At 36.3% G+C, this 6,045-nt stretch overlaps 1 long non-coding RNA gene across 1 annotated transcript; it reads right to left on the bottom strand.

Annotated features, from left to right (window-relative positions):
• Window positions 1-633: 633 nt before the first annotated feature.
• Window positions 634-2,089, bottom strand: LOC149132058 (uncharacterized). Its single transcript, XR_016244873.1, has 2 exons — window positions 1,452-2,089; window positions 634-1,076 (listed from the first exon to the last, which is right to left on the bottom strand). It is a non-coding gene; the product is annotated as an uncharacterized LOC149132058 (long non-coding RNA).
• Window positions 2,090-6,045: the final 3,956 nt, after the last annotated feature.

Raw genomic sequence — 6,045 nt, 5'->3', positions numbered from 1 at the left:
CATGTCACTATCTCACTTTCATAATTTTGAATTATTTTCTTGAACCTATTAAATTTAAATGCAAGCATGACTGCAGCAACTTGTTAGATCTTTCAAGTATGGTCAAGAATGTAAAAACTGAAGATTTAGTTGCTTTCTTTCAAGAGAAGAGTGTTATCCCTAAACGAAAATTTTATAAAGAGAGACTCACCACAGCATGTATGTTCTTTTAGACTAGGAAATTTATTTGATGGTTTGTCAAACCCTAACACTTTCTCTAAACCCTAACTCTAAGCATGAGCGCTTACATTGAGCCCTTCTATGCTTTTTTTTTTTTTTTTAATTTTTCTCAAAAACATTTCATTGAGGGTTTTATCCTTTTAAATCATTTACATACCTGCTTGACCATTTTACCTGACTTTATTCATTAAAACTTATCGTCCTCAATGTGATCTTACCAGCTGTTTCATAATCCATATTAATTACATAATCAACACTACAACATCCAACATACATACCAAAATAAATCTACATACATACATACAGACACACACACACACACATATATATATATATATATATATATATATATATATATGTCACACACATATAATGTACTGTTCTGTGATGGTAAGATCAATTTTTAGTTTGCTATATTATGTGGTTTGTGCCTGATGACTCTGTTGTCCTCAATGTTTTGCTTTCATTTTGTTTCATAATAATTCGTTATGATAATATCTTTGCTTTCATTTTGACAGCTATCAAATGGAGAAATTATGAAACTTTAAACCTCTGTAACATTTTTCTAAAAAATTTTTCTGGAACATATGATTTACAAAATTGGATTCATATTCTGTATGCTCAACTTCCATCTTTCCTTGCTTGTCCAGTAAATGTCCTAAAATTTTCACAATGGTGTGTCTTGTAATGTTGCCTAATATTTGCTACCTTATTCACAGCAATGCTTTCTATATGAGACAAATCAGGTTCCCACTGTGCTCAGTGAAGAAGTAATATAACGTCCAGGTTTCTTGGAAAATTCAGCATTCAGCATCTATCTTTCTTCGTTTTGTATTCATGGTCACTGAATTTTTTTCCTATGAATAAAATTTTAATTTAAATTAAATATTTTACATCTGAATAATTCTAATTTTTTTTTACTTCAAAAGCCTCGTCTTTCATATTACAATTATAATAATACCAGTTGGTTACGGCTTATAACTTGTATAATGTGGGTGATAATGATGATGATGACGATAACGACAACGGTGGAAATAGGTAAACGTATGGTGGCAAGGACATCAAGAAGAAAAAATGAGATATTAAATGATGACAATAAATGTATAATCTAAAAAAATACAATAATGAAATAAATCAGTAAAAGTTTCTTGTTGGAGAAGAGGAGATGTGTAATAATATAACAGAACCCAATGAAGGATTCAAGCACGAGAAAATGAGTGTTTGTAACATACCAACCATGCGTGGCGGAGGTAAGCTGTTGTTGGTTTCATGAATTAGAGATGGGGAGGGGATTTGCCGTTGATGGAGTGAAAGCAGTACACCTCCAATTTATATAGGATATTATTTATTCAGTTTACTTCTGTACCATATTTCTGTATCCCGATTGAATTAAGTTTACATTATTCACATTTTGGATCCTTCATTTTGAATAAAAGTACTCAGTTTGTATGTCTAATTTGAGTATCCAGTGGCTAAAGACATCATCAGGAGGAACTACGTCCGGTTTCTGCCCCTACTCTTCTACCGTTTTCGACATGGTGGGGTCTTCCCCTTCGGAGGTGTCTTCAGCTCTGGTGTTAAGTGCGTTTCTTCTTTCTCCTTCTTTCTTTTGTTCTTTGGTTTTCTTCAGTGAAGTGTCAACGAATGTCAGCAGGCAACTGACCGTCCTGCCAAATTTCCCTTTACTTGCCAGTAGGCTCCAGCAGCCAGCACTAGCTAACTGTCACGTGACACTGTCTAAGCTTCAATTGACCAATGGAAGGAAAGGGCACGTAGTTTAAGCATGCGCCTCTCTAAACCTGCCTCCAACAGTGTTGTGCTAGCTTCGATTCCAGCAGGAGTGGTGGTGATAAGGTAGAAATGTTTCAGAATTGTATTATCATTATTATTGTTGTGTTGTGTGAGCGTAAATGATGTGTGGAGCCCTGCGTATGCGATGAATTTTTGATTGTGTTTTTGCTGTCTAAGTATTCCAGTTGGTGGTGAACATTAGGTAGAGTAAATCAGAAGATTTGTGGAAGAATGTAACAGCAGGCCTTTTATCGTATTTGAAAGTGTCATCATATTATAATAAATTTAAATTTTAAATAAAAACTCATTGGGCATCAGTTCTGGGGGGGGGGCAGTCAAAATCCCTTCATGGCCAGATCTGGCCCACAGGCCGTAGGTTCCCCAACCCCTGGTCTACTGCTTCAGGAGTGATATGGGTGCTGGACATTGTAGCCAAAGTGTGTTTTTAATCAAATAGAATTGGTTGAATATTTCATGACTGTTACTGTTGACTGTTACTATTAATTCTCAGATGTAACACTGTTAAAATAATCTGATATGACAGATAAAACTAAATTGATTTAATGGATATAGAAAGCACAAAGATCAAGCGAAAAAACGATTCACACTCACGTATACGTATGTTTAGAATTAAAATACATGGCAAAGTAAAAGTAATATAAGAACGATCACCTGGAAATAATTAATCCAACCAGGTGATATGACAAACATTGTCGTAAAACCTCTTGATTAATGCAATTCGAAGGGTCTTGCACGACCAATTAGCTACAGATATAAATTTGTATCTATAAAGTAAATCTGACCTTCATTGGTCATACTAAACACTATCGATATCACATAAATGTATGCACATACTACAAAATATATTAAGCGAAATACGATGTCTCCCTACAGGTCGTTAATGCTTTCGTACCAACTTCCAGGAATGTGTTTAATATGTAAACTTGGTATCTCCAATAACGTTGCACTGCTATACTTAGTGACTACTTTTGCAATAAATTCGTGTATCATTAATGGGTTGAATGGGTGCTGATGAAGAAGCAAAAACTCTTGAGATATGTTATATACGCCCATTGCCCATTTTAACCTTTGATCTCGTTGTTTGCGTCTAACATCTCGGATACGAAACATCGTAACAAAATCAGTGCTTGCAATAGTCTCTATAGAAAATCTGTAGAGGGCACTGCTAACATAGTGGAATATGATATTGACTTATAAAAACGTTTAATATACTTGGTAGTATATTATGGTTACCAAACAAAATACGAAATACGACGTCTCTACAAGTTATTAATATTTATGTAACAGCTAGCTTCAAAGAATTGTCCGAGCAGGTGTGCATTGCACATCCATCGAAAATGGTAAACTCATTATAAATATTAACCTTACTCAATTTAATCACAAATCATAATGGAAAACTTTTGTTATACCCCTGAAATAACACTACACACCTCACAGCGCATTATATCATAATACGGTACCGGCCATATCGTAGAATATTGGTAAAAATTAATGGCGAAGTGTGTGCAACATATTTGACAGTCCGGTCGCATGTCCATTTACGTGACGAGAAGTTGTACGTTTAAATTAATTTAAAATTCCTTAACTAAAACTAATATTTTTTTACAATTTTTTCCTTACAATATCATCGTATAAACTTTAATCATAATTTATTTCAAAACTAATAATACAGTAGTTCATTGTACGATGAGGTCATCGAACGTTTTCTCTCAAAGAATAGAACTTACATGTAAATAATTTAAGTAAGTAAAATTATGTGGTTTCTTATTTTTAGTGTGTGCTATTAAGAAAACTATGGCTTATTTTAGAATGCTTACAATTTATATAGGATGTTATTGATTCAGTTTATTTTAGGCGTTTTGGATATGAAACGTCGTAACAATATCGGTGTGTGTTATAATTTCTATTGAAAATCTGTAGAGGTATCCTTAACAAATGAATATATGTGTTCTTAAATGCAATTCTGGCGCAGTTTACTTCAAAGCCAAACGAAATGAATTGCCTCAGGGCTGGGGGAGTTGAATAAGAATGACGGGTATCGATATTTCACTGTTTTTCAGTTCGTCAGTGTCGTGTACTTGATTCATCCCTGGCTTGAAGTGTGAACAGATAGCATAAGATGTATCTGCCGATGTGCAACAGCTTTGCACAAGTAGAGCAAAATTCAAATTTTGAGTTAGACTTCAGCTTTTAAAGATACTTTCTCTCGATACCACAGCTAAAAAAAAATCATACATAATGTGACAGTTCAGACTGTTTGGCCATGTTACTTGATTTTCTGAGTTGGACCCTGCTTACTATGTTCTCTTCACTGAAAGTCTGGCTGGGTCGATGGCTTGTGCTGGTTGACCACATGCCACATGATTACAGTAGATGTGTGTTTGTGTGAGTACTCACACACATACACACCCAGGCGGACGTACATGGACACACACGCAAATGAACCCACACATAACTCACATACACACACAACAAGCAGTAACACATACACGCACACACACACGAAATAACCCACGTGCAATCCACAGAGCAAACTGCACGCATATATACACACACACGTATACACACATATACACACGCACACAAAAAAATACAGGCACACAATGCTAGGAAATCACACCCACACAACACAGACACACACACACATACTCAAAATCTGCCTGCCCTCTTTCTACTGACCATTGTCCACAACCACTCCCAAACTATTCCTGCTACTAATTCCTTCCACTACGTCACACACACACACACACACTAACAGATAAACAGCCAAACCACGCACACATACACACACACACACATACATACGCACACACACACACACACACAGACCCACGCGCACGCACACATATTTACCTCCCTCTTTTACTCTCCTGTCTTAGAAAGAACTTTTCCTCCACCACTTCCTCTTCCGGTCCTTCCACAATGTAACCTCGTGGACATCGGTGGCGATTTTTTCTTCCTCCGTTTTCCCCTTGCTTGGACTTTCCTTGTTTCCGACGAAGAGCTCCACTCGAAACGTCATACTCTCTCTCTTTCCTTTCCCGAGCGTCTAGTAACACAATCTGTATCACGTCCTCACGTTGTTTTTTGTCTTTTTCCTTTTTCCCCCTTGTTTCAGTCATTTGAGTGCAGCCATGCTGGAGCACTGCTTTTAGTTGGACGAATTTACCCCAGAACTTATCGTCTCTTTTGCCAAGCTGCTAATGTATGGGGACATAAACACACCATTGGTTGTCATATGGGGGGACAAACACAGAGACATATACATGCACACACACACACACACACACATATATATATGAGACTATAGCAGAAGACACTTGCCCAAGGTGCCACACGGTAGGACTGGACTCAGAATCATGTAGTTGGGAAGCAAGCTTCTTACCACACAGCTACGGTGGTGCATCAGCATGGCCGCAGCTCTGAGCTGAAACTTTGAAATGAAAAAATATATATATATATATATATATATATATATATATATATGTATTTATACACACATACATGAGGGGGTGCTGAAAAGTTTTTGGCTTTAACGAAATCGCAAAAGGCTTGGTTTGAGGCCCAACCTTCTGAGTTCTTTTACAGGGCTTAGAAAAACTGAAGGACCGCAGTGATGAGTGTAGGAATCTGGGAGGGGAATATGTTGGATAAAATCATAATTAACTGAAACACCTGTATTTTTCTTTTGCCCAAAGCCAAGAACTTTTGCAGCACCTCCTGGTATATGTGTGTGTATATATATATATATATATATATATATATATTTATATATATTACATATAAGAGGGATGACCACTAAGTGGACATCCCTTACGCTAGATGTAGCATAAGGGATGTCCACTTAGTGGTCATCCCTCTTATATGTAATATATATGTATGTATGTATGCATACACACAGTGACCCAACAGTTGATAGATGGTTTCTTTTATTGTCCCCAGAAATATGATCAGCAATGTTGACCATGGTGAAATTTGAACTCAGAATTTAGTTTTGTAATTGAATACACTATC

The sequence above is a fragment of the Octopus bimaculoides genome, chromosome 18 (genome assembly GCF_046866305.1).
Source record: "Octopus bimaculoides isolate indiv1 chromosome 18, ASM4686630v1, whole genome shotgun sequence".
Lineage (NCBI taxonomy): Eukaryota > Metazoa > Mollusca > Cephalopoda > Octopoda > Octopodidae > Octopus > Octopus bimaculoides.
Note: the sequence above shows the minus strand (reverse complement) of the source record. Positions and strands in the feature narration are given on the sequence as shown.